Source organism: Andrographis paniculata, unplaced genomic scaffold, assembly GCF_009805555.1.
Source record: "Andrographis paniculata isolate CXL003 unplaced genomic scaffold, ASM980555v1 Contig14END, whole genome shotgun sequence".
Classification (NCBI taxonomy): Eukaryota; Viridiplantae; Streptophyta; class Magnoliopsida; order Lamiales; family Acanthaceae; genus Andrographis; species Andrographis paniculata.
The window spans coordinates 858,501-868,704 of record NW_026137424.1 but is presented as its reverse complement, the minus strand read 5'-3'; positions in this window follow the sequence as shown (position 1 = coordinate 868,704).

Sequence of the window (10,204 nt, the reverse complement as noted above, 5' to 3'; positions counted from 1 at the left end):
TCAACACTCTGTATACAGAACAGCCACTCACAAAAGGCCTTAATATGAAGACCAAGTGGTCCTGCTTTGGAAAAATTATTATGAAAACTGTATAATTGACTGTCAGAGACTTATGTATAGCCAATATCTAAAATATTTTAAATTTGTAAGTAAAATTTGTTCTATAATCTCATCAATTTTATAAAATTAATGTAAGTTTAGGAAAAATACATCTAAATCAATTAACAAAATAAACAAAACTCTACTTAGAATTTATGAAATTTTCACATAAATTTACAAATTTTTTAAAACTTAAAAAAAAAAAAAAAATCAATGAAATTCTAATTGAATACACTCTTACATTTCAAAATCTTGATGACATAGAGTTTTCTAATTCCTACTTTTCTTCTTTAAAAGCCTCTGTTTATGAGTTGAATAAGGTATTATTTATTTTTAAACATTATCCTCTTAAAAATTCATGTTTAAGAATGATGAGATTTGGTAGTTGTATGGGTGAATATTCGGTTATTTTGCTTCGAATATAATTGAACTTTGAGTTTTGATCAATTTTTGTTTTGTAAAAATCAAAACCGACATTGAACCAAAATTTGCAAAATCCAACTAAACGGTTCGATTTAAAATCGAACAAACCGAAGTTTTTGGAATTTTTCATGATGTTCGAACTCTTTTGTTCAATTCATTTTTCATCACAAATAGAGATTCATCCATCCCCAGTTACATGTTTCAAATAACTTACAAATTGATCAAATATTGATATATAAATATTTAAAAATCAAAATTATAATATATACAAAATATGAAATTTATTTTATTTTATATTCAGTTTTGCGGTTTGAAAATTCAAAATCATAATAAAACTAAAACTCAAATTTATAAATTCGAATTCAATTTTAGACCGAACCAAATCAATTAATCGAACAGATAAAACCAATCTATCTGAATAAAAAATAATTCAATTTTTTTTTTTTTTATTTGGACAAACCAATGCTCACCCTTTTAAGTATTTGGATCAAGAATGTGGGTACGGGTATGGGTCTTTGGCTCATGAGTAAGGGTTACTGGTTACTATATTTCAGCTTCAATATACTTGTTATATAATAATATTATAATATTAGTAAATATGTATATATATGTATGGTGTGTATATTATAATATATATATATATAACAATAGGTATGTAATATATGTATGCAATTGTGTGAGATAAAAGTATTATATATATATATGTATATATCAATGAAAGGTGCAAGTGCAGGGAGAGAGAGTTAACAAAATTTCTTTTTTTCGGGGTGTCCTTGATGCGTGAATTGCATTACATATTTATAGTGTAAGTGGAAGACTAATTGAGGTATAGGATAGGACACGAAGCATCCACCAAATGATTATGAGGTGCTTACGTAGATGATGTGTAGTACATAACACTCCCATTTAGATGCTTTTATACAAAAAATGTGCCTCGTTAAAACTTTACTATGAAAAAACCCTGTGGGAAAAAATCATAGTGAAGGAAAAATAGTACATCATTCTTGTATTAATGCGCTTCCCCTGTTTTGGACTTTATTTGATATCTTTCATCCGACGCATTCCAATTTCTTGCACCAGTTTGTTGAATGTTGCGGTCGGCAGCGCCTTCGTAAACAAATCTGCAAAATTTTCAGACGATCGAATTTTTTGTACATTAATTTCACCACTTTTCTGAAGATCGTGAGTGAAAAAGAATTTCGGAGATATGTGCTTTGTCCGATCGCCTTTAATATACCCTCCTTTTAATTGAGCTATACAAGCTGCATTATCTTCAAATAATATTGTAGGAGGTAATTTATCATCGGTAATCAAGCCACAATTTTTTTGAATATGGTGAGTCATGGACCTCAACCAAACGCATTCACGACTGGCTTCGTGAATTGCTAAAATCTGTTTGAAGAAGTAGCTGTTATTGTCTGTTTAGCAGATCTCCAAGAGATCGCGGTTCCACCGTAAGTAAATAAATAGCCAGTTTGAGAGTTTGCTTTGTGTGGATCGGACAGATAACCAGCATCAGCATAACCAACTAATTCATTTAGACATTCACTCGAATAAAATAGACCGAGGTCATGAGTCCCCTGAAGATAACGAAAAATATGCTTGATACCATTCCAATGGCGCTTTGTGGGGGATGCGCTAAACCTGGCCAGTAGATTTACTGAAAAAGATATATCTGGCCTGGTACAATTTGCAAGGTACATTAATGCGCCAATAGCGCTGAGATATGGTATCTCGGGGCCAAGTATTTCTTCATTTTCTTCTCTTGGCCTAAATGGATCTTTACTAGGATCAAGGGATCTGACCACCATTGGTGTACTCAGAGAGTGAGATTTATCCATATAAAATTGTTTTAATACCTTTTGGGTATATGTGGATTGATGGATAAATATTCCATTGTTCACATGATCCACCTGTAATCCCAGACAATATTTTGTCTTTCCAAAATCTTTGATCTCAAATTCTTTCTTTAGATATTTAACTGTAATTTGGATCTCTTCAGGAGTTCCAATTAAATTGAGATCATCAACATATATAGGAATAATGAAAAAATTTGATCCATTTTTCTTTATAAAGACACATGGGCATATTGGATCATTAGTATAACATTCTTTTATTAAACATTCACTCAGACGGTTATACCACATTCGCGCCGATTGTTTAAGTCCATACAATGACTTTTTCAATTTGATGGAATATGATTCCCTTGGGTTTAATTTGTATGCTTTGGGCATGTTGAATCCCTCAGGAACCTTCATATAAATATCAGTATCCAAGGAGCCATAAAGATATGCAGTGACTACGTTTAAAAGACGCATATCGAGTTTTTCTCGCACTGCTAGGCTCACAAGGTATCTAAATGTTATTCCATCAACAACCGGAGAGTATGTTTCGTCAAAATCTACTCCAGGTCGTTGTGAGAATCCCTGAGCTACAAGACGGGCTTTATATCTTACAATTTCATTATGCTCATTTCTTTTTCGTACAAATACCCATTTGTATCCAACTGGTTTTATACCATATGGTGTTTGAACAATTGGTCCGAAGACCTCTCTTTTGTTTAATGAGTCAAGCTCTGATTGAATCGTATGTTCCCATTTTGGCCAGTCATTTCTTTGCCGACATTCATGAACCGATTTTGGCTCTGGATCCTCGTTTTCTTCCATTATATCAAGTGCTAAATTGTATGCGAAGGCATTATCAATAATTGCCTCTTTACGGTTCCAACATTTTCTTGAAGTAACATAGTTAATTGAGTTTTCAATAATCTTATCATGTTCTTCAAGATCTTGCTCTTCTTGAGCAATTATTTCAGGGTTGACTTCCTCGTTAGATTGAGGTTTATCAATGTCATTCCAGATATTTTCATGATTATCATCATTAATTCCTCTTTTCTTTCGAGGGTGTTTATCTTTGGAACCGAGTGGTCTACCACGCTTTAAGCGTGTCGCTGATTCATTAGCACTTGCAATTTGTCCATCAGGGACAATTATTTTAGCCGAAGCATTAGCAGCTTGGATATATGATCGAGTGACTTTGCTCGAGTCATTGAATGCATCCGATAACGTATTTGCAATATTTTGCAAATGTATAATGCGTTGAACTTCTAGTTCACACTGCTTTGTACGAGGATCACAAAAATTCAAAGGGATTTTCCAATTAATATCCCTTTTTGGTTCGTTTTTGTTTCCCCCTAATGTCGGAAAATATGATTCGTCAAAATGACAATCTGCAAATCTTGCAGTGAATAAATCGCCCGTCATAGGTTCAAGATATTTTATAATTGACGGCGATTCATATCCGACATAAATGTCCAATCTACGTTGAGGACCCATTTTTGTACGTTTGGGGGGTGGAATAGGAACATAAACAGCACACCAAAAAATACGTAGATGAGATATATTTGGTTCGTGACCAAATACTAACTGCATTGGGGAATAGCTATGATAGCTTGTCGGCCTCATTCTTATAAGTGTTCCTGCATATAAGATTGCATGCCCCCAAGCTGAAACGGGCAACATAGACCTCATTAGTAATGGTCTAGAAATCAATTGCAATCTTTTAATAAGTGATTCTGCCAGGCCATTTTGTGTATGAACATGAGCAACTGGGTGCTCTACATTAATTCCAATCGACATCCAATAATCATCAAATGCATTCGATGTATATTCACCAGCATTATCCAGACGTATAGTCTTAATTGGATTATCGGGGAATTGTGCCCGTAATTTAATAATTTGGGCAAGAAATCTCGCGAATGCCATATTGCGAGTAGATAATAAACATACATGTGACCATCTGGTAGATGCATCAATAAGCACCATAAAATATTTAAATGGCCCACACGGTGGGTCTATTGGTCCACATATATCCCCGTGTATTCTTTTAAAAAATGTAGGTGATTCAATACCTACTTTATCTGGCGATGGCCTGGTTATCAATTTTCCCTGAGTGCAGGCAACACATGTTAACTCATTTGAGTTTAACACTTTTTGACCTTTTAATGAATGGTCATGCGAATTCTCAATTATTCGCCTCATCATTATACTGCTAGGATGCCCAAGGCGATCATGTTATATTTGAAAATCGGTAGTCTTTTGATCTACCGTGAGGTGTGTTTCAACAACACCTAATCTACCATAATATAAGCCAGTAGAGAGTGAGGGTAATCTCTCAATGATGCATTTTCTTTTATCAATGATATTGGTGATCAATAAAAATTCACCATCGATATCACTCATAGTTTCAATGTGATAACCATTTTTCCGGATGTCATGAAAGCTCAGTAGATTTCTTCGAGCTTTAGTGGCCAACAGTGCATACTGTATACAATTTTCGTCCCCGCGGAGAGAAATATAATGGCTTCACCAGAGCCTTCAATCAATTTTGCACTGCCACTTATTGTATTGATATTCATTCTTTCTCTTTTCAAATGAGAGAAATGTTTTTCGTGTTTCAATATAGTATGTGTCGTTGCACTGTCAATAAAAAACATATTTGCATCATTTTGATTGGCATCCATTTAACCAAAAATAAAATAGGCAAGAGTCTTGTGTTGATAACGTGTTATATAATAATATTATAATATTAGTAAATATGTATATATATGTATGGTGTGTGTATATTATAATATATATATATATATATATATAACAATAGGTATGTAATATATGTATGCAATTGTGTGAGATAAAAGTATTATATATATATATATGTATATATCAATGAAAGGTGCAAGTGCAGGGAGAGAGAGTTAACAAAATTCCTTTATTTATGGGGTGTCCTTGATGCGTGAATTGCATTACATATTTATAGTGTAAGTGGAAGACTAATTGAGGTATAGGATAGGACACGAAGCATCCACCAAATGATTATGAGGTGCCTACGTAGATGATGTGTAGTACATAACAATACTTGGGTTACAAATAATTATTTTAGAATGTGCTTGCATACTAAATAATTATATTGGACTCAAATAGTACATATGGTGTCGGCTATATTGAGTCTAATTATTGGGCATTGAGTATTAGATTAGAATAAAATAAGCTACAAATAAGATATCTTTACATATTGGGGCACAGACTATTATACTCCTCTTAAAAACTAAAAAATAATGGCATTTTAATATAAAAAATTGCAATAGACAATAAGTAAACAAGAGGTTATTTGGTTCAAAAATTTAATTCAATGAGATTTGAATTTTAAAATCTCAATAAATTTATATTTAGTCAAATTGCACAAAATGTACATATGGTTTCATTAAATTGTGTGAAATCCCTTTTATTTCTAAAATTGAATCAAACTCTCTCGTAGTTTTATAAATTCTGCGTATAACTCCTTCAACGGTTTTTATTTAACGGCATTTATACCTAAATGTGCTCAAACTGAGAATAAATTTTAAAATCTCAATTTCTAAACCACTAAAATTACACATATATTCATTTTTCTTATATTTAGCCTCAAAAAATAATAAATATACTAAAAATTAATTATTTTTCTCAAGTTTTAAGAATTTATGTTTACTATTTTTTATGTTAAATATAAAAAAATAAATATATTTGTAATTTTAGGGATTTAGAAATTGAGATTCTAAAATTTATTCGCAATTTGAGCGCATTTAGGTCAAATACCGTTATATAAGGACTGCCGAGGGGGTTAAACGCAGAGTTTATGAAACCATGGGGGAGTTTGATACAATTTTAGAAGTACGTGGGATTTTATGCAATTTCGTGAAACCACATGTAGATTTTTGTGCAATTTAACTTTTATATTTGATTAAAAAAAATAATGAAATTTAAATTATTGAGATATATAAAAAGAGTCCCAAATTTTATAAATTGGTGATTTTTTATAATGAAGTATCTTGTTATATTAAAATCTTATTCCCATATGGGATTTTAATTTTAATTTTTATATCATTCTATAAAAAAAATAATATTATATTTTATAAATATATTTATATAAAATAAAATTTAATAATTTTAAGATTAATAATTATTTGAATGATATATTTATTTAAATTTATCTTAATTTTTATGGTATAACATTATTTTTAAAAAAATAAAATTAGTAAAATTGTTTAAATTTTTTATTTATTATAAATTTTATTTAAATTATAATGTCAGTGGGCCGAGTTCAACCGGAATTGAGATCCGACCCGAATATATATGGTTAGACTCGAGATCCAAATTGGACCGGACTATACCGATTCGGACGAACTATACCCGGACCTATTGCCATCTCTATAAAATTATTGATACATTTTAAATTTATACTAATAATAAATTAGGGGTTTAATTTATCAAAATAAATAAAATTCATGGGAGGACAATTATATCATTTTAAATATAAAAAAATCCATATTATTTCATCAATATGAAAAACAAACAACACTTGAGAAATATAAATCTCATATAATTTTACGAATCAAATATATTATGAGATTCCAAATTCTAAATATAAAAAAATTCCATCAGATATAAATCCTGTAAAATCCTAATCCCATAAAGAAAAAAAAAAAAAAGAAAAAAAGTCCATAAATCTAGAAAAAATTCTTGCAAATTAACAGATGGTTTAGACAGACATATGGATAGGGATGAGCATTGGTCAATCCAAATCGAAAAATCAATTTTTTTTTTTTTTTTTGGTTCAAATTGTTTTAGTTTGGACTATTCGGTTAATTGGTTTGGTCCAGCCCAAAATTGAATTTATAATTTTTAGTTTCCATCCCGTTATGATTTTTAATTTTTAATTTCGGTTAATCGAAAAAACTAAAATTTTTAAAAATAAAAAAATTATATATTAATAAATAATATATATTATGATTTTAAGTATTTGTATATATATATTTTTTTATGGGAGTATTTGTATTTGATTGTATGTTTAACTTATATACTTTATTAAATAAAACTTCGATCTAAAACTGAACCAAACGAATAAGTGATTCAGTTTATTTATTTTTTAAAAACTTTGATTCTGATTTCAATTTTTATAAATAAAAAATTGATCAAAATTTAAAATTTGGTTCGGTTCAAATCGAACTTACCGAATGCACACCCCTATATTTGGATCCCTTTTTGGCTTTGTATTGTACCATTAGGAAATTTCAATCTAAATATTATATAAATATATATTATATTGTTTTATATTATTTTGAATTAATAATAAATAATTATTTTACATACACTAAAAAATAACATACTAAAAATGACATATATATTTACTATATTTATATTTATATATTTACAAAAATTAAATTAAATTTATTTTTCTATAAAATATATTAAAATAATCTTTTATTTCTATATCATTAATCATATAATTTATTCTACTTAAATATTTCAAAAAATTTTATGTACGTATCTTTCAAACTTCAATACTATTTTTTTATTTTTTATTTTAGAAAAAATCAAATTAAAAAACTTTCAAACCAAAATAACTTTAAAAACTCTGATACAAATGAAGTCTACCATTTTACCATTTTCTTTAGTTTTGAAGTTTGGTATATAATCAATTTAAATCAATATGATATTTTAGCCCTTTTCTTCGGCCTTTTGCTTGTTGATTTATTTTTTATATTGGTTTTTGCATATACTACAAGGATTCACTTCTCGTTACAAGAAAAATATAAAGTCTTTGAAATTTTTTTTTCTCTCAAACTCATTTTTTTTTTTTTTAGTTTATCCTAACCTATTTCGAACAACATATACCTATATATATAGATACTAGATTCAGTACCAAAGATACCAACATAATTATTCAATTAAATTAAAAATTAAGCCACAACACATAAACAAAATACTATTATCATACAATGCAAAACTAAGTAAGTACAGTCGTGTGAAGTTTCATGCTAACAAAATTGCAAATTTAAGTTACATACATTAGCAGAAAGGTGGCTCATCGGAATAGTCACCGGAGTCTCGTCGGTTCAAACAAGCTTGTATGTTGTTCAACTGCTCCATGGTGAACATACTCATGTCCACTAATTTTTTCTGGTCGCACCCCCATCTATGTAATATGACGCTCGTGATTCGAACTACCCGGCAATCAACCATCGCTACTGAATGAGGTCCGCTCTGGGGCACCTTCGCTACTAGTTCTCGAAGCCCAAAGATCCAATTATTTTTGTCATAGGGCACCGAGGAAATGAATGTGTAACTGACTAAACATTGTAACACTGCGCCGAGTCATATTCCCTCTTCGATGACGCACATCCCCTCCTAAAATTAGTAAATAAAAAGATCGGTATTAGTGTTGTATGTAGTAAAGCTAAACTATAATATAGCATAAATTGATTCTCTTACTTTGACCTACGCGGCCTTCGGATTGATGTATGCCTCGCCATCGTAGCACCGAGTATGCGCCTACTCATATGTAGGACATTTTTTTAGACCTTACAATCAAAACATTATATGTTTTAAAAATGAATAGTCTAATTCTCTGTAATAAGTACAAATCATCTCCAAAAAAAAAAAAACAAGAACTACTGGTATATGTGGACTTAACGTCGGCATTTAGATTCCCGTTGTGGCTGTTACTCTTTGTCTTCACCGATTTCTTCAGGACATCATCCGTAGTCCAGTCCTCCCTCCATCCTTCCATTTTTTGGTCGGACTCTTTCCTCGTGGGCGGCCTCCCAGTACTTAAATATGTTTATGTAAATAAGAAATAATCATTAGGTAATAGGATATAGTATGTTAAGTAATTGTATATATATGTATTACAGATGTACTATTATCATATTACTTTCATCTGTTTAGCGTACCATTGTCGGGTTTGCATCAGTACATTGAGCCACTTATACCCCTCGGGGGCAGGATATGAATGGAATTCAGACAAAAATACCTCAAAGCACTCTAAATCATACGATACTACACACAATTCATGATTACTTAAAACATACACAATTATAACCTATATCTACAAGTTAATAACTTAAAAGACATACCTGCCATTAGAGTTCACTTTTATCTCGATGCGTCCGTCGGTGCCGAGAGCTATGGCTGAATGCCAAGTCCAAAGCTCACATTAGTGCTAAAATTAGTTATTTCAATTAGAATTTATTTTTAAAAAGTGAAATAACAACAAAAAGTATTCTAACAAGACGTATCATCTTGGGTCGTCTGAAGTGAAGTTGTTGTTGTGCTGATAACGGCGTACCTACAAATCATGAAAGAATTTATGTTTAATTACATGTTTTGAAAAGGATAAGATATTACTCAGAATACTCTACTCACCTTCATCATCACCACCCTGCACTTTTGTATACGGTTGTTTAAGCCGCTCCTCATCTTCAACCTGCTAAAATAGCTTGGTAAAGCAGGTAAGCTACGACAGTCACTTCCCGTGCACCAACGTTAGGTCATCTTAAGACATCTGCATTGTATGATGAGTTGTAATTAACTTTACAATACATCCAACATCATCGCTATCATCCATGTCATGTTTCTCACGATGATATATCTATCTCTCGTCAATTTTACAAAATTCCTTGAGTATGGATGGTAGTTAACTTCATCAACAGTAGAGAAATTGTATTTTTGTAGTGTTTGCGATGACATCGTATAATAATGTTAATGTTATAACATCTAGGTTGTTCATGCAGTAGTTTAGGAAGTCATCAAATCTATTAAGAAAATCCCTACTTAGAATATCGTTACATGTTATATTATACATCTAA